We start from the raw sequence: 27,085 nt of genomic DNA, 5'->3' as shown, positions 1-27,085 counted from the left end.
GTGATCGCAAGAGCATGGCACCTGAACATAATTTTACATATTTTAAGGACTATTGTATTATTTCTACATTTGCAAGCAGCCCCAGGAAAATTGTGCATGAAAAATCAATGAAGACATAATGCTTCAAGTGGGAAAGCTTATGATAATATGGGGTAATCATTTCATACAGGGTAGAATTATTCTGAGAGAGCTTTGTCGTTTTATATCTATCGTCTATCTATCTGCCTATCCAGCAGCTATCTATCTGCGTATGTGCTTAATCGCTTCAGTTGCATCCAACTCTTTGAAACCCTATGGACTGTAGCCCACCTCTGTCCATGGGATTCTCTAGGCAAGACTGTCCTCCTCCAGGGGATTTTCCCAACCCAGGGATCTAACCACGTCTCCTGTGCCTCCTGCACTGCAGGCCGATTCTTCACCATCAAGCCACTGCAGCCGCCGCTGCTGCTGCTGAGTCGCTTCAGTCGTGTCCGACCCTCAGCAACCCCAGAGACGGCAGCCCAACAGGCTCCCCCATCCCTGGGATTCTCCAGGCAAGAACCCTGGAGTGGGCTGCCATTTCCTTCTCCAATGCATGAAAGTGAAAAGTGAAAGTGAAGTCGCTCAGTCGTATCCGACTCCTAGCGACACCATGGACTACAGCCCACCAGGCTCCTCCATCCATGGGATTTTCCAGGCAAGAGCACTGGAGTGGGGTGCCAGTGCCTTCTCCCAGTTGCCTATCTATTAGATGTCTAATCTTACTGATCTATGTATGTATTGCTTTTATTGGGAACTATTTCAAGCATTCAGAAAAACAGAGAATATTCTAACAGCTGCGATTTTCTTTTCAAATATCAAACAATCATAAGTGAGCTCTAGTAGATTCTAAGATACAATATGAATACTTTGGAATTCTGGAGGTAAATTCTCTGACTGGCATCTATTTTTCAAGCCTGGATGCACAGCAGTTACAGAAATAACTTGTCATTACCCAACAGGTTCCATCAGAGCCTCTGAGGGCCCCCATCCACCTCTAATGGTGATCATACACTAACAGCATCTTCTTATGAAAGCGCTCTGCTGATTCTGTCCCCTTGCAGAAGACCCTACAGGTTCTCCCTTTTGTCTTTCAGACTGTTTCACATTTTTAAGGCTGGAAAGCCTTTATTTTCTCATGGCTTAATTTCCAGGTACACTGGACTTCTTTCCAATTCTCCCACCTTTTAATAATCCCTGTGTCCATAGAGCTTCCTGGTAATGAAAGAAACAAAAAATGAATTAATGTCCTTTTGAGCATGGAATCTGAAGGATAGGTACAAGTTAGCTAAGAAAGACCTGGGGAATACATTGCCTGGGCAGAGGTATTTCCTAACCATCCTTCTAGAATAGCAACCCATAGAGGTAATTTAGATATTTTTAGCTGTATTAAAGAAAGAAAATTTAAAAGGCAAAATTGATTTTTAAAATATTTTATTTAACCCAATATCAAGAGCTGAACTGTAAAGAAGGCTCAACACTGAAGAATTGATGCTTTCAGACTATAGTGCTGGAGAAGACTTTTGAGGGTCCCTTGGGCAGCAAGGATATCAAACCAGTCAATCTTAAAAGAAATCAACCCTGAATACTCATTGGAAGGACTGATGCTAAAGCTGAAGTCCCAATACTTTGGCCACTTGATGTGAAGAGCCAACTCACTGGACTTTTCCAATGATGCTGGGAAAGATTGAGGGCAGGGGGAGGAGGGGATGACAGAAGATGAGATGGTTGGATAGCATCACCGATTCAATGGACATGAGCAAACTCCTGGAAATGGTGAAGAACAGGGAAGGCTGGTGTGCTGCAGTTCATGGGGTTGTAAAGAATCAGACACAACTGAGCGACTGAACAACAACAAAATATATCCAAAATTTCATTTCAACATGTTAATTAATATGAGGTTGTTAATCAGGCACTTTCATTCTTTCTTTTTCATAATGAAACTTTGATATCTATTGCATATTTTACACTGAGAGCACATCTCCATTTAGACTGGTTAATTTTCAAGTGCTCAGTAGTCGCACGGAGCTCATGCCTATTGCATTGGACAGTAGCTCTAACCTTACCTTGTTATCTTTTTCATAGCATTTGTACCTACTTGAAATTATTGTGCTCATTTGTTTACTTAAATGTTTCCTGTCTCTCTCCACCAAAATTTCAGTTTCATAGGGCCAGGAACCTTTGCTAACTATTCCATTTCAGATGGTGATAAAAGTACTTGGTTTATAGTAAGGTCCTGTTACATGTTTGACAAATGGATGAACAGTAGGTAAGAAGGCCTGGAAGTGGGAGAGAGTCTGGCATCTTTGAGGGCCTCCAGCATGGTGAGCAGTGGAGCTGTCAGAGGGTGTGAAGGAAGCAGGCAGGGAGGAGGAATCCCTAAAGGTGTCTCCATGTCGTACTCTACATGAAAGAGTCTTGTAGTTTTCTTCACTGACAAACTTCTCTATTTTTTAATACCCAACTGAATGCAGGGTTGTATCAGTAGCTTTCTCATAAATGTTTCTCAAACAAGGCATTCTAAATTTTAATGTTCACCATTTCGGACTAGGATTCTATCTGATTACAAGCTGATCTCCCCTACTAGGACCTGTATTCCTTGATAGCAGAATCTAGGTCGTAGACAGCTTTGTGTTTATCTTCCTGTGTTCAGGAAAAGATTTTTACAATTTGTTCATAGTGTTACATATCTTAGCAATTTATTCTGGTTTATTGCTGCATAGTATTTCATTTATGGATATAATAAAATATATTTATCCATTCATGTGTTGAAGAACATTTGAGCTGACTAAAATTTGGAGGTATGATGAGTAAGTCTGCTATGACTATTTCTGTATGCAATTTTGTATGGACATACATCATTCTTTTGAGTAAAGTACTAGGAGAATTGGCAGATTATATGGTAACTTATATGATTTGAAATTTATACCAAACCACAAAATTTGCAAAGCATTTATTCCATTTTATATTTCCATCAGCAATATATCAGAATACTGGTTATACCACATCCTCAACACTTGGCATTATCATTTCAGTTTTAGCATTCTTGAGTCTCAGTGCAGTTTTATGTTACAACTAATAATGTTGGGCATTGTTTTCCTGTGCTTATTTGCCACGTGTACATTCTTTAGTGAAGTGTCTATCTAAAACTTACACTTATTTAATATTCCTTGAAAGGATTGATACTGAAGCTGAAGCTCCAATACTTTGGCCACCTGATTAGAAGAGCTGATTCATTAGGAAAGACCCTGATGCTGGGAAAGATTGAAGGCAGGAGGAGAAGGGGATGACAGAGGATGAGATGGTTGGATAGCATCACCAGCTCGATGGACATGAGTTTGAGCAAGCTCCAGGAGATGGTGAAGAACAGGGAAGCCTAGTGTGCTGCAGTCCATGGGGTTACAAAGAGTCAGACAGAACTGAGTGACTGAACAACAACACCACGCCTATTTTAAAAAAACTTGAGTTGTTTTCTTATTATTGAGTTTTAAGGGTGCTTTATATACTTCCTTTGTCAAATATGCCTGTTTAAAATAGTTTCTTCTTGTCTGTGGTCTGCCTATTCATTTTCTTAGAGGATTTTTTTGTTTGCTTTTGTTTCATTTTTGTTTGTTTTAGCAGCACTTTTTGAAAGGAAAGTTTCAATGATAGTAAAGTCCAGTTTATTTATTTATTTTTATTGTTCATGACATTTTTGTTCTAAGAAGACTTCATGAACTCCAAGGTCGCAAAGTATTCTGTTTTCTTCTAAAACATTTATACTTTTAGCTTTCACGTTTAGCTGTAAATCCATTTAAAGTGCATTTTTTATATACAAAATGTTTACTGAATATCTATTTATTCCCCTATCCTTTGTTGAACTGAATTTTTCCCCACTGAGTTGTTCTGGTACCCTTTGAAGCATTCTTCTCATGCAAATAACACATTGTCTTGACTATTGCAGCTTCATAGTGCTTAGTTGCTCAGTCTTGTCCAACTCTTTGTGACCCCATGGACTGTGCCCACCAGGCTCCTTTGTCCATAGGGATTGTCCAGGCAAGAATACTGGAGTGGGTTGCCATGGCCTCCTCCAGGGGATCTTCCCAACCCAGGGATAGAACACGGGTCTCCTGCATTGCAGGTGGATTCTGTAGCATCTGAGCCACCAGGGAAGCTTTATAACAGGTTTTAAAATTAGGCATGTCAGTCATCTGACTGTCTTTATTTTTTCAGAATTGTTGGTCATTTTAGTTTTTTTACATTTCCATATAAATATTAGAAATAGCTTGTAAATTTCTACAAAATAGCCAGCTAATTTTTTTTTGGAATTGTGTCGAATCTATAAATCAATTTGCAGAAAATTGACATTGTCACAAACACAGTATATTTTCCATTTACTTATGTCTTCATTACTTTTAGTGGTATTTTATAGTTTTTAGTGTATAGCTCTTGCACATGTCTTGTTGAATTTATCTCTAGTTATTTCATGTTCTGGAATGTTATTAAAATAGTATTTTATAATTATTTGTTGTCATTTTATAGGAGAACTTTAATTTTTGTGTGTTATCCTTACTGAACTCTGTTATTAGTCCTAGAAAAAAAATTTCCTGTAAATCCTTTAGGATTTCCTATATACACTATGACTTTGTAAATAAAGACAGTTTAAATGTTTTCTTTCCAATTTTCATGTATTGTATTTTGCTTTCTTCCATTACTGCACTGGCTATGATATCTAGTACAGTGCTGAATATAAATGGTGAAAGTCAGGCTTTCTGCCTTATTCCCTATCATAGAGGAAACATATTCAATCTTTTGTGATTATTTATAATTTTAGTTATACATGCTCATTATTGAGTTGAGAGTATTTCCTTTCTAGAATATATATTTCTAGTTTAGAAATAGAATTTAGATTAGAAATAAGATTTAGAAATATATATTTCTAGTTTGCTGAGAGATTTTTATCCTGTATGGATATTGAATTTTTATATATATATTTGCATTTAATAAGATGATCTTTAATTTTTTTTAGTTAGTTGGTATAGTGAATGCCACTTTTTGATTTTAATGTTAAATCAACATTGCATTCTTTGTGTCATAGAATTCATCAGTGAAGACATCTGGATCACAACACTTTGTGTGTAGGGTATCTTCTAATTACAAATTTAAATTTTTAAATGGATATTTGCTGCTGTTGTTCAGTCACTCAGTCGTGTCTGACCTTTTGTGACCCTATAGATTGCAGCACACCAGACTTTCCTGTCCTTCACTATCTCCAGGAGTTTGCTCAAACTCATGTCCATTGAGTCAGTGATGCCATCCAACCATCTCGTCTTCTGTCATCCCCTTCTCCTCCTGCCCTCAGTCTTTCTCAGCATTAGGGCTTTCCGAATAACTCAGTTCTTCGTATCAGGTGGCCAAAGTATTGGAGATTCAACTTCAGTATCAGTCCTTCCAATGAATATTCAGGATTGATTTCCTTTAGGATTGACTGGTTTGATCTCCTTGCAGTCCAAGGGACTCTCAAGAGTCTTCTCCAACACCACACAGTACAAAAGCATCAATTCTTTGGTGCTCAGCTTTCTTTATGGTCCAACTCTCATATCCTTACATGACTCCTGGAAAAAATGATAGCTTTGACTAGAGGGACCTTTGTCAGCAAAGTAATGTCTCTGCTTTTCAATATGCTGTCTAGGTGTGTCATAGTTTTTCTTCCAATGAGCAAGTGTTTTTCTAATATCATGATTGCAGTCACCATCTGCTATGATTTCAGAGCCCAAGAAAATAGGACTACTTATATTTTCTTTTTAAATCTTGGGACTTTTTTGGTAATTGGTGCCTTTCAAGAAGTTTCTGAGATTAAGTGGACAACTTGATTGGTATAATATTGTTCAAATATTCTTTCGTTATCTTTTATATGTCTGTTGGATCTGTAGAAAGTTCTTTTTTTTCTTTCCTGAAACTTGTCATTTTACTTGTGCTTTCTCTCTCTCTCTCTCTCTTTTTATTTTTTTGCCTTGATCAAACTAGTTAGAGTTCTCTCAATTTTTATTGGTCTTTTTAAAAAAAAATAATTTCTTTTCATAGATTTACTTGATTTTCTATATTATTGATTTTTGCCCTTTTATTATTTCTCATTTTTTCTTGGTACTGCCCTTATAATTCTTTTTTTTTTTTTTAATTTTCTTTTCTTTCTTTTCTATGTTTTTTAACCTTCTCACTATGAAATCTAAGATACTGGTTTTGGATCTTCTTTTCTAATTTAAGTACACATTTTCCATTGAGGATTATTTAAACTACATCCTAAAACTTTTGATATGCTCTGTTTTCACTTTATCTTGGTATTAGAAATTTTTTTTTTCCTAATTATTATTACAACTTCTTTTCTGACTCTTGGTTTATTTAGAAGTGTTTTGTTCAATTTTTAGTTATTTGAATTGTCTTATCGTGTTTTCTGGTATGTTTCTAATTTAATGTCACTGTGATTAAACAACAAACTCTAAATTTATAGAGACTTGTTTTATGGCCTAGCAGTTGGACTATCTTACTGATACAGACTATATGTCTCCTTGAAAAAAATGTATTCTGCTGTTTTTGAGTAGAGTGTTCTATAATTGTTAATGAAATCAGTTAGTAGTATTATTCAAGTCTTCTATGTGCTACCATGTATTTTTTTTCCTTTTACTTGTTTATCTATACAGAAAGATCTTCGTTGAATTTCATCTGTAATTGTGTGATGTATCTATTTCTGCTATTAATTCTATGGGATTCTGCTTTCTGTGCCTTAAAGCTCTGCTTCTACATTCATATTCAATATTGAGAAAATGAAAGCGATATACTTCTTATGAAATTATTGTTGCTGTTGTTTTTGTTCAGTCACCCAATTGTGTCTGACTCTTTGCAGCCCCATGGTCTGTAGCATGCCAGGCCTAACTGTCCCTCACCATCTCCCAGAGTTTGCCCAATTTCATGTCCATTGCATTGGTGATGCCATCCAACTATCTCATTCTCTGATGTCCTGTTCTTCTGCCGATCAATCCTTCCCAGTATCAGGGACTTTTCCGGTCAGTCAGCTGTTTACATCATGTGACCAAAATACTGGAGCTTCAGCTTCAGCATCAGTCCTTCCAATGAGGCTTTAGGGTTTATTTCCTTTAAAAATGACTGATTTGATCTCCTTGCTGTCCAAGGGACTCTCAGGAGTCTTCTCCAGCATCACAGTTTGGAGGTGTCAGTTCTTTGGCACTCTAACTTCTGTATGGTCCAGCTCTCCCAACCATATATGACCTCCGGGAAGATCATAGCCTTGACAGTACAGACTTTTGTTGGCTACATAATGTCTCTGCTTTTCAACAGACTGTCTAGGTTTGTCATAGCTTTCTTTCCAATAAGTAATTGTCTTCTGATTTCAAGGCTGCAGTCACCATCTGCAGTGACTTTAGAGCCCAAGAAAAGGAAATCCATCACGAGTACCACCTTTTCCCCTTCTGTTTGCCATGAAGTAATGTGTGAAAGGAATAGCAAGAGATAAGAAAGTTTTCCTCAGCTATCAATGCAAAGAAATAGAGGAAAATGACAGAATAGGAAAGACTAGAGAGCTCTTCAAAAAAATTAGAGATACCAAGGGAACATTTCATGCAAAGATGGGCTCAATAAAGGACAGAAATGGTATGGACCTAACAGAAGCAGAAGATATTAAGAAGAGGTGGCAAGAATACATGGAAGAACTGTACAAAAAAGATCTTCACAACCAAGGTAATCACGATGCTGTGATCACTCACATAGAACCAGACATCCTGAAATGTGAAGTCAAGTGGGCCTTAGAAAGCATCACTACGAACAAAGCTAGTGGAGGTGATGGAATTCCATTTGAACTGTTTCAAATCCTGGAAGATGATGCTGTGAAAATGCTGCACTCAATATGCGAGCAAATTTGGAAAACTCAGCAGTGGCCACAGGACTGGAAAAGGTCAGTTTTCATTCCAATCCCAAAGAAAGGAAATGCCAAAGAATGCTCAAACTACTGCACAATTGCATTCATCTCACACACTAGTAGAGTAATGCTCAAAATTCTCCAAGCCAGGCTTCAGCAATACATGAACCGTGAACTTCCAGATGTTCAAGCTGGTTTTAGAAAAGGCAGAGGAACCAGAGATCAAATTGCCAACATTCGCTGGATCATGGAAAAAGCAAGAGAGTTCCAGAAAAACATCTATTTCTGCTTTATTGACTATGCCAAAGCCTTTGACTGTGTGGATCACAATAAACTGTGGAAAATTCTGAGAGATGGGAATACCAGACCACCTGACCTGCCTCTTGAGAAACTTGTATGCAGGTCAGGAAGCAACAGTTAGAACTGGACATGGAACAACAGACTGGTCCCAAATAGGAAAAGGAGTACGTCAAGGCTGTATATTGTCACCCTGCTTATTTAATTTCTATGCAGAGTACATCATGAGAAACTCTGGGCTGGAAGAAGCACAAGTTGAAATCAAGATTGCTGGGAGAAATTTCAGTAACCTCAAATATGCAGATGACACCACCCTTATGGCAGAAAGTGAAGAGGAACTAAAAAGCCTCTTGATGAAAGTGAAAGAGGAGAGAGAAAAAGTTGGCTTAAAGCTCAACATTCAGAAAACAAAGATCATGGCATCTGGTCCCATCACTTCATGGGAAATAGATGGGGAAACAGAGGAAACAGTGTCAGAGTTTATTTTTTGGGGCTCCAAAATCACTGCAGATGGTGACTGCAGCCATGAAATTAAAAGACACTTACTCCTTGGAAGGAAAATTATGACCAACCTAGATGGCATATTCTAAAGCAGAGACATTACTTTGCCAACAAAGGTCCACCTAGTCAAGGCTATGTATTTTTTCAGTAGTCATGTATGGATGTGAGAGTTGGACTGTGAAGAAAGCTGAGCACTGAAGAATTGATGCTTTTGAACTATGGTGTTGGAGAAGACTCTGAAGAGTCTCTTAGACTGCAAGGAGATCCAACCAGTCCATTCTAAAGGAGATCAGTGCTGAGATTTCTTTGGAAGGAATGATGCTAAAGCTGAAACTCCAGTACTTTGGACACCTCATGCGAAGAGTTGACTCATTGGGAAAGACTGTGATGCTGGGAGGGATTGGGAGCAGGAGGAGAAGGGGACGACAGAGGATGAGATGGCTGGATGGCATCACTGACTTGATGGAAGTGAATCTGAGTGAACTCCGGGAGTTGGTGATGGACAGGGAGGCCTGGCGTGCTGCGATTCATGGGGTCGCTAAGAGTTGGACACGACTGAGCCATTGAACTGAACTGAAGGAAATAATATCCATGTGGCTCATATTATGTGGGTGAACACATTTATAATACTACATATAATGTCAAATACCAAATTAATTAACAGATAAGCTTGTTAGCTTGTTAACTAAGTGAACTATGGTGTGTCAACATTTTGAAATATTATTTATGTTCTAAAATTGTTGCATTTATTCATTTTCTAGGTAAACAAATGTTTATTTTTCACTTGATAAATACTAGACATTGGTTAGGCATTTTGTATATAACAGTGCACAAGACAGATGAAGTCTTTATTCTCATTGGATTTATATTCTAAATAAAATATGCAATACTCAAAGATCTAATATTACATAAATAATCAGTATATCAAGTAGGTCTGGCACTGTTATTCTAATTTTCAAATGAAAACATGACTGAATGCAAATGACTCCATTATATTAATATTTTTATTGCTTTGTAACAAAATACTGTAAACTTAATGGCTTAAAGCATTACACACACATATTGTCTCACCAGGTCTGTGTGTCCGGAGTCCAGGCACAGATTAGCTTGGTCCTCTGCAAGGCTACAGTCTATGTTTCAGGTAGGGATGGATTCTCATCTGGAGCCTCAACTGGGGAAGGTTTTGCTTCTGAGTTCATCCATATCATTGGCAGAATTCATTTTCTTGCTGCTGAAGGGCTCATGGCAGATTGCATTCTTAAAGGTAGCAAGGAAAGACAGACTTTCCAGTAAACACTCACTGGAGTGAATGTTCCAGTAAAACAGAATCTTATGTAGTATAAGGTGACAATGAGGATGAAATCCCATCAGCTTTGCCATGTAATGTAATGATCATGGGAATAAGCTCTCATTACTTTTACTCTATGTTACTGGTTAGAAGGAAGTCTAAGCCCTACCCACACTCAACAATGAGAAAGAACTCTACGTGTGTGAAGCAGAAGGCAGGGGTGATGGATCACCTTAAATTCTGTACATCACACCAAATAACTGCAATTTTGTTGGAGTGGGGCATTACAGGTAAATTTCCTTTCTGTGCTTTTTATAGACTTATTGTAAAGTTGTTTTGCTTATAATTTAACACACTTTAATTTTCAGATGCCATAGTTAGTCATTTACTACCTAATATACCTGCTTTTAAATATATCTCTTCTTGGGGATGCAGTAATTCCTTTGTAAATAACCATTTATCGTTGGATTTTATTATTTTTCTCTTATGTTTGTTAGATGATACAGCAGTTCTCTTTTCTGTTTCTTTTATTGTAGAAAGACATGATTTCAGTTGTAGTTCACATCAACATTTTCTGAGCTAGTCTTAGAAAATGAGTATTATTTACAATTTCCTGTCTAAGATTGTTGATTCTCCTACTGCTGCTACTGCTAAGTTGTTCAGTCATGTGCGACTCTGTGCGACCCCATAGACAGCAGCCCACCAGGCTCCGCTGTCCCTGGGATTCTCCAGGCAAGAACACTGGAGTGGGTTGCCATTTCCTTCTCCAATGCATGAAAGTGAAAAGTGAAAGTGAAGTCACTGAGTCATGTCCAACTCTCAGTGACCCCATGGACTGCAGCCTACCAGGCTTCTCCATCCATGGGATTTTCCAGGCAAGAGTACTGGAGTGGGGTGCCATTGCCTTTTCCTACAGTCACTTACAATTTATGTGCCTGGTATCTAAAGACACAGAGAGGCCAGGTCAGCAAAAACAGTAGCCTCACCTGGGCATGTCTTCACCAGGTAAGAAACAGAGGAAGCAGGAAGTACCAAGATGGAGCTGTATACCAGAACTAGAAGGATGTGTGTACCAGGGAGGAGGTGTGATGAGAGTGGATAATATTGAAATCCCGTAATCCTTCACCTTTCCTCCTTGACAAAGACCTCAAGAGTGAATGGAAGTGGGCCTATCTAAATCCTGATTATTAAATTACACCTGGTAGACATTAAGGGTGTGGTAATTGTTGTCATTTTTACTGTATTGTGATATTAATCTTATGGAATATTGAATCTCCAAATAGCCCATGACATAAAGAGACCTTTATGGCTCCGATGGAGCTATTATATTTTATTATCTCACGAATCTTCAGATTTAAAGAGTCCTCAATGAGACCTTGACATAATTAAGCCTAATGAGTCCAAAGGAGTTACAATGGTCTATTGTGCCAATAATTTAGACATGACAGGTCTTTGTTATAAGTAAGCCTTGGTATCCCAGTGTATCCTGTGTGTTGTGTGGGTAAGACTGACAGCCGAGAAAGTGAACTGAAGTTGTTCAAAAGGCACTCTACACATCAACCATGTTTTTTAAAAGTTTCAAATAAAGATTTTTATTGCATTGACTCTAGTTTTAATGCTTCCTTGGGCATCAGTTCATTTATCTGTCCATGCACAGCATTTGTGCCAGCCTACTCATTTATGTGTTGTGTGAGGCATAGGGTTGCAGAGGTGAAATAAGGCATAGACCCTGCTGAAGGATAATCAGAGTATTCAGCATCTAAAGAATTTTAAGAATTTGCAGTCCAGAAAAGTGGTGAGCAAAAATTGTGGCCCACAGGGCAGCCACCTCTTTTTGTAAATAAAGTTTTATTGGAACACAACCACATTCTTTCATTTATGAATTATCTATGGCTGCTTTTATGCTACAGTGGCAGAGCTGAGTAGTTGCAACAGAGACATCTGGACTACAAAGCTGAAAAGATTCACTATCTGGCCCTTTAAAACTAAGTTTGACAATCTCTGGTTTAGAGTTTCAAAGGCTCTAGAGCTACTTCAACAAATCACAAGTAAGCATGAATTGGCATTTTCAGTTCACATAGTTTTGGTGTAAATCAGAAAGGAGATCTTCTTTTATTATTATTTTACATTTATTTGCTTTAATATAGCTTAGTCTTCATACCTTTACTTGGGGCTACTTCTACATGGTCCTGTACTTCTGATCCTCTCTTGGGGTACAGAATATGCTCAGATAATGTTTCAGTTCAGTTCAGTTCAGTCACTCAGTCATGCCCGACTCTTTGCAACCCCATGAATCGCAGCACACCAGGCCTCCCTGTCCATCACCAACTTCCGGAGTTCACTCAGACTCACATCCATTGAGTCAGTAATGCCATCCAGCCATCTCATCCTCTGTTGTCCCCTTCTCCTCCTACCCCTAATCCCTCCCAGCATCAGAGTCTTTTCCAATGAGTCAACTCTTCGCATGAGGTGGCCAAAGTACTGGAATTTCAGCTTTAGCATCATTCCTTCCAAAGAAATCTCAGGGCTGATCTCCTTTAGAATGGACTGGTTGGATCTCCTTGCAGTCCAAGGGACTCTCAAGAGTCTTCTCCAACACCACAGTTCAAAAGATATTAATCCCATTTGTCTACACCATTAAGGACAGTATGGTGGTTTTAAATATTTGTTTTCAAGTCTTGTGATACTCCCCCCTTAAAGAGATGACTGTTCTCCTCTCCTTGTGTGTGGGTTGAATGGTGACTTACTTCCATACAACAGAATACATCAGACATGGTGGAATTTCATAAATTTATAAAAAGGCTGCAGCTTATATCTTGAGTCCTTGCTCTCTTTCTCTGTCACTGTCTTACCTCCTTTATTTTGAGAGAAACTACCTGTTATGCAGCAGGTAATCCAGGTGACAGGGAAACCACCACTGTGTCGTAGGAACCCTCAGTGAGCTGATGGAAGAACTCATGTGGTAAGGAACCAAGAGCTGCCAATAGCTGATGACTTTGGTTGGAAATGAATCTTATTCTGTTCAAACCCTGAGATGCCTGAAGCCCCAGTGGATACTTACCTGCAACCTTGTGAGAGATCCTGAGTCAGAACTTCCCAACCAAGTCGCTCCCATATCCCTGATCCACAGAAATTGTGTTAGTAAATGTCTGCCATGCTCAGACACTAAGTTTGGGGTGGTATTTTGCATAGCAAGAAATAACTAATGCAGGAGATAATCACCCAGTATTTGCTCAATCGCTTCAGTTGTGTCTGATTCTGTGTGACCCTATGGACTTGCAGCCCGCCAGGCGCCTCTGTCCATGGGATTCTCCAGGCAAGAACACTGGAGTGGTTACCATGCCCTCCTCCAGGAGGGATGACTCAGGGATCGAACCTGAGTCTCTTACATCTACTTGCCTTAGCAGACAGGCTCTTTACCACTAGCACCACCTGGGAAGTCCAGTCAACCAGTAGGGTGTGGGACATAAAAATGGTTGTCTCTGTCTCCAAATTCTTTCTAATGGTTCTACAGTCTCTTGATCCCTTGGTTAAGGTCCTGAGAACGTTCAGAAACTCTCCCCTTGCGTGCATAAATGTACATAGATGGCGATGTCCACTTCTTTGCCATGTTGTCATTCCTGTCATGCGGTCCTTCTTGAGATGGTATGGGCTGAACTAGAAACAGTGTAAACATATGTTGATATTCAATTCAGTTCAGTCGCTCAGTTGTGTCCGACTCTTTGCGACCCCATGAATCACAGCACGCCAGGCCTCCCTGTCCATCACCAACTCCCGGAGTTCACTCAGACTCACATCCATCGAGTCTGTGATGCCATCCAGCCATTTCATCCTCGGTCATCTCCTTCTCCGGCCCCCAATCCTCCCCAGAATCAAAATCTTTTCCAATGAGTCAACTCTTCGTATGAGGTGGCCAAAGTACTGGAGTTTCAGCTTCAGCATCATTCCTTCCAAAGAAATCCTAGGGTTGATCTCCTTCAGAATGGACTGGTTGAATCTCCTTGCAGTCCAAGGGACTCTATTAGCCTCATGCAATTTTGCTCTTGACAATGCTATATTGGAGACTCCCATGGTTTTCTGTCTCCTTCTTTGTAGGAGGAAGCAAGTTCTATCAGCATTATAATTGCTTTACAAGACTGATAAATAGGATACAATAGCTCACAAAGCATATGTCTTTCATTTGACTTGCTTCAGTGTTTTTTACATCTGTCTTTTCACTGTGATGTCAAAGGGGTCGATTGTACACCATTATTTGGGATACTTTGGCCACCTGATGTGGAGAGCCATCTCATTGGAAAAGACTATGATGCTGGAAAAGATTGAGGGCAGGAAGAGAAGGGGATTACAGGATGAGATGGTTGGATGGCATCATTGACTCAATGTACATGAGTTTGAGCAAACTCCAGAGATAGTGAAGGACAGGAAAGCCTGGCATGCTGCAGTTCATGGGGTCGCAAAGAGTCGGGCATGACTGAGTGACTGAACAACAGCAACTTGGGATGAAATGACAATCCAGAACTACTGCCTGGAGAATTCCGTGGATAGAGCCTGGCAGGCTACAATCCATGGGACTGCAAAGAGTCGGATATGACTGAGCGACCAACTTTCACTTCGTCTCATTCAGCATAATAGCCAAGCATATCCACCTTTGGTGACCAACAACTGTTAATGCATTTTGCTTCTTTTAATCTCACAGTGATGTCTGTGACTGGATAGGGTGGTTCTTGGACAAGTTGACAAGTTATCATCCTCTCTCCTCTGAAATTCTTGGTCATAAAACCAACTGGCAATTCCAAATTGTGTCTTCCAGATGACTGCTACTTAGTGTTGATAGAGATGCTGCTTCTCACAGCATAACATGAGATGATATCCTCAAATTTCAGAATTCCACTTTAGTTAGTGTGGGGAATTCTCATTTCTAAACTCTAATAGAAAGCAGTTTGTGACCTGTGCTAAACCAGAGATACAAGCAGAATCCAATGAAAACATGAGGGCACCCAAGTGCTGTATTTTGTCCTGCAGTAGCTCCTGGAACAGAAAAGAGAAATGACAGAAAAGTTAACAAAATCTTCATTGAGCATGGAGTTTAGTGAATGTTAACATGCCAGTATTGGCTTCTTAGTTATGACACATGTATCAAAGCAATGCAAGATAATACGAAGCAAGATTAGCTTTCCCCAAGCTGAGCACAGGGGAAACTGGGAGGAGGGCCTATGGGAACTCTCTGTAATATCTTTGCAACTGTTCTGCAAATACACACACACACACACACACACACACACACACACACACACACACCCTAAGCAGGAAATTTGTTCTGCAACCAGGACTTGAAGAAATTTCAAAAGAAGGACTACTGATATGAGTCAGGTGGATGTTGACAGGCAGGAGAGGTGAGTGTAGAGAACATTCCAGACCAAGGTGAAAGAATATAAAATGTTTAGGAATGGCCTGAATTTCCCCTGAACTACTGGAGTCTGCGACTTGCGAGGCACCTGATGTGGCCAAAGAACATTATGATATTCAGGGGCAAGTTGCTGGGGGAATAGAGGGCAAAGGGAGAAAGCATGGTTGGGCCTGTACGGTACAATAAAAAGTCTGAATTAAAATATTATTGGTGCTTTCCTGGTAGCTCAGTTGATAGAGTATCCACTTGCAATGCAGGAGACCTGGGTTTGATCCCTGGGTTGTGAAGATCCCCTGGAGGAAGGCATGGCAACCCACTCTGGTATTCTTGCCTGGAGAATCCCCATGGAAAGAGGAGCCTAGTGGGCTACAGTCCATGGGGTCATGAAGACTGGGATAAGACTGAATGACTAAGCACATAATATTATTGGTACCTTGGGCCTATTGTGGAAGGCTGTGACATCATCAAAGTTGTGCTTACAAAGAATAAGTATAGTATTTTATAGGGTATATTTCTGTGCCTACCAACAGATACACACGCTCACCACACAAGTGCTATACCTCTTCTTGAGTGACTTTCAATTATCTTTCGTGCTGGCATCAGGAAGTCCTCCTCTGGCCCCTGCATATTGGACTGGACACCCTGTCCTCGTCCTTTCTGATCTCTCATCACCACCTGTTGAAATTACAGCTCCTTTTCTTCTTTGCACAATGTCTCCAGAAGGTGGATGCCTATCTCATTGGTCTGGGCATCCCCAGGACCAAGCACATGTTGGATGCAGGATGCATGCGTTACAGGAATGAGTTAATGGGTAAATTTAGGGGTGCTTCAGAGCGAACCAAGATTCTGTGGCCTACATTTGCACAGAATTAAGGTGTCTGCCTGACTCTTAGTGCCTAGCAATTATTGATTAAAAGGAATGCAATAGGGAATAAGTTGACCCTAAGGGGATTTTGAGAAAGCCTCTGAGGTTATAACAAGATGAGGGAGAGGCAGAAATGGATCTTGGTATTTTCAGGGAAATGCAGAAAGGAAGGCATCAGTGAATCTGGCCAGCTTTCCAGGAGGCTCCCCAGAGCGGCACCCTCAGCCCTGCTGTCAGTCACTGAGCAGGGCTCTACGGAGACCCATGTCTGTAGCTGTCATTTAGAAGATCAATGTCTTCAACTTTCCTCTTTCTCTGAGATAGCAGACAGCCAACAAGTCGGTAATTCACAAGGATCAACGCTGGCTCCATCCAACTTTCAGCTCTTTGAAAAGTTTGCCTTAAGAATTGAGACATTACTTTTTTCTTCCCAAAGCATGTGTATCTTTTCAGGATTCAAAGATGCCCAAAAAAAAGTCCTCATTTTCCTTGACAGACGACATGCTGTGTTCTCTGGGTTGCTGATCGGCAAATCGGAACAGACGGTTTTTCCTTTTTATCCCTCCTCGTTACCCCAATGTGCCTTTTCGGTCTCTCTCCAAATGAAGCCCTCAGTGAGACATCGCAAGATGAAAGGGATGGTGGTCAAACTTATCGTCCGTGAGCCTATCAAGGATTTAACATTTTGATTGATAACTCTGCTGTGTCAGGGGCAAGTGTATTTAAAAGCCTTCTGAAATTTGGAATGAACATATCTGAAAGATACATTTGATTTTCCCCCTACAAGGAAAGAAAGAGCAGGGTTAGGTACTGCTTTCTAACATTCCTGAACGTCAATCCTGGGTCTATTTTTCTGACCGTTCAGTGTGCAAGTGACAGGTTTGGTGATGGAGAAAGAGGATTTTGAAGCTCCAATTCTCCTTTTCTTTTAAATGCAATAGCACCCTTTCCTGTATCCAAAACTCAAATTAATGCTTTCCTGAAGGGGAATTGGTAGACAAGGGGAGATTATTGACAATTTCTGACTCTGGAAGCCCCCATTAGGTAGATGACACTGGAACTGAAGATTTCTAAGAACAAATATGGGCAGGGCCAGTAACCTCAGATGGACAGAACTTAAGGTTTGATGAATCCTACCTCTTTAGAGCTGCTCCACTGGGAGGCACTGCCTGAATTCTCAGCAACTTCTTTCTAAGGAGCTTTCCTATTTGCGAACCATAGCCAGGTGGCTTTTGACTATCGTAGGATCTCCACCAGGCTAGGGGAAATACCTATCCTTGGATACCCACTGTAGGCTGCAAGCCTGGGAGCCTGTGGGAACCCGAGAAGATATTTTATGCTATTAAGGAAGCAGACAATCTGAAGTCAGGCAAACTCCTGGGGAACTGCTCATCAACTGTATGATGTTAGAGGAGTCCTTTAAACTACATAAACTTCAGTTTCTCCTCGTTTGTAAAATATTTGTAAATCTGTATAGAATGGTTAGGATGGTTGAAGGAGAAAAAGAGTCCTATTGCAGCTCCCGACAAATAGTTAGAACCCATCAGATGCTCCCTCCATCAGGACCCTCCTAGTCACCGTCATCATCATCTGTTTACTGAGAAATGGGGTAACATTTCCCCTGTGTTCATGGTCTCTGTGTGAATGGGCTAGAACTGTCTAATTCTTGGATTTCCCCTTGTTCCTGGTTACTTCCTTTGACATCCTGAATGTCCCCTGCCAGAAAACTCAGAACCAAGTTTTAATTTTTTTTCTACTTCTTAAAGGAGAACCCAAACGTAGTTTACCTTGCTATCCATCGACTGCTATGTGGACCATCTCCACCCCAGTCCAGTTTGGTTTCTGTTCTGAGTGTAACTTTATTTTCTTCCACTGAAAGATGCAGCAAAACCTGTCTTTGTGCAGGGAACATTAACACTGCCCATTCTTAAATTAGCTCAGCAAAAAAAAAGAAGAAGAAGAAGTGCATTTTATAGTCAAGCCAGCAGTAATTGGACACTGTGACTATGAGTGGCCTTGCGGTGTTTGGACACGGGCCAAATGTACCTTCTGTCTGTCTCTGACACAGGCAGACAATAGCAGCATTATTTACTGCCCTGGCTCTGTGCAACTCCAAAGGCCAGCTGCAGGAACAAAAGAATCGCTCACACTTTGCCCAGCCCTAGCCTCTGCTGCAGCCTCTATCTGTTTCGTAAATAATTCACCCCTCTATCCCAAACGTGGGATCATCTATTCTGGGCTTCTTTCCTTTTGCAGTGACCAAGGCTGCAAGGAAAAGATGCATTGCTCCTCTGACTCCTTGGAGGGGATCAGAGTGGAGGGAGGAGTGGACAACAATTCTTTGTGTCCACATCTTGGGGGTGCAGAGTCACCATGACGGAACAGCCACGGCAGAGCCTGTGCCTGGGAAAATGTTGGCAAGCGCTAGCCTCCCCTGGAAAATCATGCTTCCCAGGCATATCGTTCTGAGTTCTGTCCACGGTGCTTTATAAAGGAGTTTGACACTTGCCCAGGGAATACTCACAAATTGCCACGCTCTTACGGGTATAGTGCTTGTGTTATAGGCAACCTAGCCTTTAGGTGGGCTGAGTAAAGGGTTTTGCAGTTAATTTAGTTTCAGCTCTCACCTAGAATCTGGACAAGAGGACCCCTGCTTGATGGGATTGTCTATTTGTAATCCCCACTAAAAGCGTTCAACAGGACACAGCCTTATCGGTCACCTGATGTGCAACCCATGCCTGGGGATGCAGAGTCCACTGTCCTCACCCAGATCTGGGCCTGGGAAGCCAACAGTCCAATCTGACCCACACCTCCATCTCCCAAGAAGGACAGCCTCCAGATTTTTGAATCTGTCCTCAACAATGGCTCTTTATCACCTCCTCCCACCTTGAACAGTGTTTTCTGAACTGTTCCTGGGATCTTCAGCTCCTGGCCTTGTGCCCAGACTTTGGAGCCAAGGTTCCCAGGGGGTTCTCAGGATCTGCTTCCTGCTCTGGCTTTCCTGGATGGAGGGCCACCCTCCCCCGCCCCCAGCCCCGGGTGCAGGCTCAGACCCCCTCTCTCTGTGCAGCACCTGTCTCCAGCTGCTCGAGTGACACCTGGACTGGTGAAACCCAGAGCGGGGATGCTACCCAGTTATAGTCAGGCAGAAACCCTCGTCTGATACATTCTAGAAATTCCAATATCAGCCCAGGTCAGTTATGACCACAGACTCAACTGTCATGCAGGGGATTCTTCATGGCTCCTAAAATGCTTGTGGAAAGTTTATAAACTTTTCACTTCCCTCTTCTCATTTGCTTTTCACACTTCATGAGGCAGGCTAGGAAGACATTATCATCCACGTTTTAGAGGTCAGGGTATATGGGCTCTCAAAGACAGTCAGTTAAAAGGGAGTGAAACCAAGTCTAAGGTTTCAGCTCTCCAAGTCCCTGGATCTTGTACATACCAGAGCCAGACAGAGGGAGGGAGGGAGGGAGGCAGGGAGGGGATTAGAAGCATGGTCACCATGATGCTCAAAGGGTCTGAGTCTATCCTCAGCCTGTATCCAGTTGAGCCTTTGAACTTTCCTTTTGTGGACAACGCTCTCGAAAAAGAAGTCTTCCCCATCACGCTGGAACTTTTTCGATGGTGGAGCTGTGTGTATTCTCACTTGCCATTTATCTCCTGGGTCAAGCACAGCTCTCACCATAGACCAGGTGTTGAGTGAATAAATGGATGACTGGCTGGATGGATAAAAGAAAATCTTGGATGGATGGATGAAGGGGTGGATGGACTTACAAGCGAGTGGCGGGGGTATGGCTGTTCTGCGTGTCCTGCAGGCTGGCGTGCTCATTCTTGACTGCGCAAGACCCTGGAATAATCCTGTCTGTCCCTTGCTCTGTGTCCTCTTTCTGTCTCTCTCGTCACATATGCTCTTCTGGAGATGCTCCCGGCTTCTTGTGTCCTGGGGAGCACTCCTATTCTTATTACATATGGAGACGTCCTTTCCTCATCCTCACTACATTTGTGCCATCTCGGAATGAGACCATTGGGTACTGGGATGTGTTTCTGAAGGCAACTCTGTCTTCTTCTCCTTTTGGGGTGTCCCCTCTGAGTTGGGGGCACATGAGCCAGGGTCCAGGAATCCAGAGTCTCTTCTTCCTGACCCCCAACTTCATTTGTCATTTTCCACCCAGAGCACCACTTCCACTCTCTCTGTGAACAAAAGACTCAGACTCCCAGACTCTTCTTCGATAGTCTCAGAACCAGCCTAGACCTCAGGAATCCCATTTTGTTCTTTGTTTTTCTTTCTAAGAGAACCAGAGCTCAGAGAAGTAGGTGGCTTTGCCCAGGGTCCCGTGGCCCTTCAGTGACAGGCATGGGCCTGAAATTGCCATGTCTGCCCACATTTTCTGAGCCCCTCTGGCCATTCTGTTCCCCTGTCACACCATGTGCCATGTTTTGGTTTTTCTTCAGAGTTTGGCCTAGAGGAATTTTGACATTTTGAGCATGGAGATGAGGGCCTTGGGATGTCACCGTGCCTATTCTGAGAGAAAGCCAAATTCCCCTTAGCTTGGTTCTTGCAAATAGCAAAGTTAATTAATCCCTTGTAAATAAACATTTGCGAACTGCAGCTCAATACAATACTGACCAGGAATGCTTCCAAATGTGCATAAGATGAGATGATAAGGGGCCCAGGGCTGGTCACGTGACTGTTCATCTCCAAGTTGGGCTGGCGAATGTATTGATTTGATGGGAAAATCATTGGTTTGGGGGTTCATGAAGGTACAGGTCTGGATCCCTGCTCTGCCACTGACTTGCTGAGACCTTTGGCAAGTCATGAATACTCAGACCTATATGCTTGTGTGAAGAATGCAGTGAGGTTGCTGCTGAGGGCATCAGATGCCTGGTATGAGGCGGGTTCCCTGAAAAACATTCCATCAACGGTTCCCTCTACCCTCCCTCTTCCCATCACCTTCTCTGCTTTCCAGTGTAGCTGGTGCCTTTAAATGCCGCTGATCTCCAGGGACTCCTGGGCTTTTAGAAACCTCTTTGGTTAATGAAGGTGTTGGGCAGGATTGAGCCAGACCATTTCCAGCTCCTTCTCATTTTTGATGGACTTACACAGGCCACTGATTTGCATCATCCCCCTCCCCCTTTAATGAGCTCCTGCGCTCACAGTTAATGAACTAATTACTTCTGGGCAAAATCAGCATTAAGTTGCAAACCTGGTTTCTGCAGCCTCCGCCAGGCCAGTATTCTTCTGTCAAGTCAAAGAGAGGGTAGCAATGAGGAGGCTCCATCAGATTCTGATGACGAATCATCAGAGATGTCCAAATCATCTGGGGAAATTTGAATACAAATATCTCACTCAATGAGAATGACATCAAACATGACAGGTATGTTTCTGGATCTTTCTTAAGATCCAGGATGAAGCTGAGCTGCAAGCTCTGACCTCCAGGTCTCATTGCTTTCCTGGTCAGAAATACAGCTCTTCTTGAAGGCTGTAGATTTCCCCCCCAAAATGACTCGATTAATGGCAGTAAAATGGAGGTGTGCCAAATGGCCTGCTTTAAATTCAGATGATGGTGAACAGACCATCTCTGAGCGTACTGAAGGGAGCTTTATACACAAGGCACATCTTAATTGGAAGGAAAACTTTCCACACTTTGAAACAGTTAAGCCATTTGCCTAGGGAACACCTTTAAGTGATGCAGCACAAGGTTACTTGCCATAAAGGACTCCACTCTCATTCCTTCAGGACTCGTTTACTGAGAGGCCAGAATGCAGATTTCAGGGTTGATTGCCCTGGATTTGAACCCTAGCCCATTAGACAGGTGTGTGCTGTGTGACAGTGGAGAAGTCACTTAGTCTCTTGATGTCTTAGTTTCCTCACTGATGACACATGGAAGTTGATTAGGGCCCAATCACATTGAAATCACTGTGAGAGGATCTTTATGACAAGTGGATATATTTAGTTACTCAACAAATATTTACTTCGACCATGGGGGAGACCATTGGTGCTCAAATATCCGTATAGCTCCTTGTATTTCTCAGCTGCCCTTGGAGTTGAGTTGAAGCCATGCAAATGGGAATGTGTGTCTACAATGGGGCAGAGCCTTGGTTGACCTGGGTCCCCAAGTCACAGTGTGGAGCTAAGCCATGTTAGTTTCCTAGTGCAGCTATCGTAACAAAGGACCACAGACAGGGTGGCTTAAAATAACAGAAATATATTGTCTCAGAGTTATGGAGGTTAGAAATCTGAAATCAAGGTTGAAATATGAAAACAACAGGGGACGCTCGTCTGGGACTCTTGGGAGAGCCCTGCCTGTCTCTTCCTAGCTTCTTGTGATGGCCATCAGCCCTTGGCTTTCCCCGGCTTGCAGCTACATCACCCTCTGTCTCTTTTATAACGTGGTCCTCTCTTCTTTTTAAATGGACATGCAAGCATATTGGATTAGGGACCACCCCAATGACTTAATCCTAAGTTGATTACATCCCAAAGACTTTATTTCCAAAGGAGGGCACATTCACAGGTATTGGGAGTAGGACTTCATCACATCTTTTGAGGGGTCACAATTAGACTCACAATATGCACCAATTTGTGTTGAGCAGACATACTTTGTGAGTGAGATAGTAATCTTTGTCATGTTAAGCCAGTGAGATATGGGGGTTCATTTTGCCTATCCTGACTAACACAAGTAGTTGATTGATGCCAGCACCATGCCAAGGGCTGGAGATAAAATATTTAACAGGGTAGAAATAGTTCAATTAGTGCCTGGCAAAGAGAAAGTGCTCAATACAAGATAACTATTAAAATTATGAGTTTAGGATGTGAACAAAACTTAGTTATCCAATCAAAATCAAAATAAAATATCACTTCACCCCCATTTGAACTATCATCAAAAAAATAAGAGATAACAAGCGTTGGTGAGCATGTGGAGAAAAGGGAACACTTGTACACGGGGGAAAATGTAAATTGGTGCAGCCACTATATTTTCATAGAGGAGGTTCCTCAAAAAATTAAAAATAGAGATACCGTATGATCCAGCAATTCTTCTTCTGGGTATTTATTTGAAGAAGTTGAAAACACTAACTTAAACAGATATATGTGACCTCATAGTCAATGCTGCAATAGACAATAGGCACAGTATGGAAACAATCAAAGAGTCCATGGATGGATAAATGGATAAAGAAAAATCATACATAGGAATACTATATATACATAATGTATGAATATTATTCATCCATAAGAAAGGAGTAAATCTTGACATTTCTGACAATATACATGGACATTTGAGAACATTATGCTAAGTGAAATAGTGAGAGTTGTTCAGTCGTGTCTGACTCTTTGCAATCCCATGGACTATACAGTCCAGACCAGAATACTGGAGTGGGTAGCCTTTCCCTTCTCTAGGGGATCTTCCCAACTCAGGGATTGAACCCAGGTCTCCCGCATTGCTGGTAGATTCCTTACCAGCTAAGCCACAAGGGAAGCCCAAGAGAAATAAGTCAGAGACAAATACTTATTCAGTTCAGTTCAGTCGCTCAGTTGTGTCTAACTCTTTGCGACCCCATGAATTGCAGCACGCCAGGCCTCCCTGTCCATCACCAACTCCCGGAGTTCACTCAGACTCATGTTCATAGAGTCCGTGATGCCATCCAGCCATCTCATCCTCGGTCGTCCCCTTCTCCGCCTGCCCCCAATCCCTCCCAGCATCAAAGTCTTTTCCAATGAGTCAACTCTTCGCATGAGGTGGCCAAAGTACTGGAGTTTCAGCTTTAGCATCATTCCTTCCAAAGAAATCCCAGGGCTGATCTCCTTCAGAATGGACTGGTTGGCTCTCCTTGTATGTGTAAAAAAATCAAAGTCATAGATAGAACAAATTGGTGGTTGTCAGAGGCTGGGGGCTCGGGAAAGTGAGTATAAAAAGCAAAAATGGCCATTTATAAATAAGTTCTGGAACGGAAGTGCACAATGTCGTGACAATAGTTAATGGCACTATTTTGCATATTTTTAAGTTGCTGTGAGATTAAGTCTTAAAGGTTTCCAACAAGAAAAACAACTGTAACTATCTGAGGCAATGGATTTTAACTAAACCTATTATGGTAATCATTTCATTTCCAATATGTTCAGTTCAGTTCAGTCGTTCAGTCATGTCCGACTCTTTGAGACCCCATGAACTGTAGCACTCCAGGCCTCCCTGTCCATCACCAACTTCCAGAGTCCACTCAAACCCGTGTCCATCGAGTTGGTGATGCCATCCAGCCATCTCATCTTCTGTCGTCCCCTTCTCCTCCTGCCCTCAATCTTTCCCAGCATCAGGGTCTTTTCCAAAGAGTCAGCTCTTTGCATCAGGTGGCCAGAGTATTGGAGTTTCAGCTTCAACGTCAGTCCTTCCAAAGAACACCAGGACTGGTCTCGTTTAGAACGGACTGGTTGGATTTCCTTGCAGTCCAAGGGATTCTCAAGAGTCTTCTCCAACACCACAGTTCAAAAGCATCAATTCTTTGGCGCTCAGCCTTCTTTATAGTCCGAGTCTCTCATCCATACGTGACCACTGGAAAAACCATAGCCTTGACTAGACAGACCTTTGTTGGCAAAGTAATGTCTCTGCTTTTTAATACGCTGTCTAGGTTGGTCATAACTTTCCTTCTATATCAATCACTGTGTCATTCACTTAAAACCAATACAATTAAGATGAGATCTCTCGTTGACTGGGCTTCAGTGGCTCAGTGGTGAAGAATCCATTTGCCAATGCAGGGGAAGTGGGTTTGATCTCTAGTTTTGGAAAGGTCCCCTGGAGAAGGAAATAGCAACCCATTCCAGTATTCTTGCCTGGAAAATCCCTTCGACTGAGGAGACTTGCAGGCTCCAGTCCATAAGATCACAAAGAGTTGACAGGACTAAGCATGCACACACGCCCTTGTTGACTTGCCTTGGCCAAAGCAAGTCACATGTCCAAGCTCAAAATCAAGGGGTGGGGATACAGTAAACGATTAAAAGTTAAAGATGACTATTCAATCTACTATGCTCATTATATGGATGAGGACATTGAGGGTAAAAGAGATGAAATGACTTGCTTGATATCAAAAAGCTGGTGAAAGATAGAGCCTGGATTAAGTTTAAGGTCTCTCTAACTCTGGTCCCTACCCAGGTCAGTCTTCTCCCTCAGGCAACATTAACATTTAGCAACATCTGCTGAAGCTGAAACTCCAATACTTTGGCCACCTGATGCAAAGAACAGACTCCTTGGAAAAGACCTTGATGCTTGGAAAGATTGAAGGTGGGAGGAGAAGGGGACAACAGAGAATGAGATGGCTGGATGGCATCACGGACTTAATGGACATGAGTTTGAGTAAACTCCAGGAGTTGGCGATGGACAGGGAGTCCTGGTGTGCTGCAGACCATGGGGTCACAAAGATTTGGACATGACTGAGTGACTGAACTGAGCTGGGGACATTTCTAGTTGTCCCAACACAGGAAGGGGACATTATATCAGCCTCTGATTGGTCGAGGATGCAGCTAAACTCCTATAATGAGCAAGTAAGTTCGCAACAAAGAATCATTCAACTTCTAATATCAATAGTGCCAAGAATGGAAAACCCTGCCCCAAACCTGGTCCTCTTTTCTGTTCTACCTGACCACCTTCCCGAAGTAGAAAGATCTGATTGGATATGTCCCAAGCTCAGAGAATCATCCTGTACCAGACGCGAAACTGATGCTCCCATTTGGCTCTTAACATATTTATTTTACCACTGTGTGTGTTCAATCACTTATTCATTTGATAGGCTTTTTTTTTTTTAAGTCACTTTTATGCACAAGGTTCTTACCTTTCCATTGAGATTGTGATGTTTCCTGCCACTTGGCTCTCTTTTTCTGTGTCTTTCCATCTGTACCACTGTGCCTGCAGTTGAATCCCGTCCTTGACGGTTTAATTAACCCCGGGCTGGGCACACAGGATGCTCTCACTCTATGCCACGATTGTAATCTCACTGTAGAAACCGTAGCAGCGGACTTGCTTTTTTCCCAGCCCCGCCACACACACTCACCGCTCCCCAACATTATGTCCTGTAACCCATTTCTTTTCTGCAATATTTAATTATCTTTCATATATAAAACACTCCTTACTGAATAAAATATTCAGACAACTCATTTGACGGGAGAAGCAAACAGTAATATGTAGCATTTCATTTGTTTTTTCATTAAATCGGGCATGACCATTGTTGGCGCCTGGGAGTTTATGATCGCAGGTCTGACACTCTGACATTACTCATCTATTCATAGTCAGTTTGAGCACTAAGGAAGTGCCTCATTTTCTCTCTATTTACATTAGTCAAATAAATTCATCTTTTATTTCATTGAGCTGAATGCCTCCATCTGTGGGGCTGCTTATGAGCCCCATGATTTTATTTTTTATTTATTTCATTACTGATTTTTTTTCCTCTGCTGCCGCCTTCTCATTAAAATGTCTTTTAGCTTTTAGACAAGCAGGCAGAAGAGGATTAATTAAAGTCTCTCTGATTCTCTGATATTGCAGAATGGAGAAATATCAGGTTCAGCCTTTCAACCCATTATAGACTAAAATGCGTGATAGGTCGAGCCGTATAAGGACCTGGATTGCATAAATTCTTTCAAAGTTAAAAACTTAATGAATTAACCCACACCTACAGGCTGCTCACCTTGTCCCCATCTGGGATCCTGAGATGATTAGAAGCCAGCATATAGGGCACAGGCTGGTAGCAGAATCTAAATTCTAGGATGGTTGTGTTTGGACTGTATCATGCTGTTTAGGTGGAATACACCTTGTTGCAAATTTT

This window comes from Capra hircus, chromosome 21, assembly GCF_001704415.2.
Source record: "Capra hircus breed San Clemente chromosome 21, ASM170441v1, whole genome shotgun sequence".
Taxonomy (NCBI): domain Eukaryota; kingdom Metazoa; phylum Chordata; class Mammalia; order Artiodactyla; family Bovidae; genus Capra; species Capra hircus.
Note: the sequence above shows the minus strand (reverse complement) of the source record.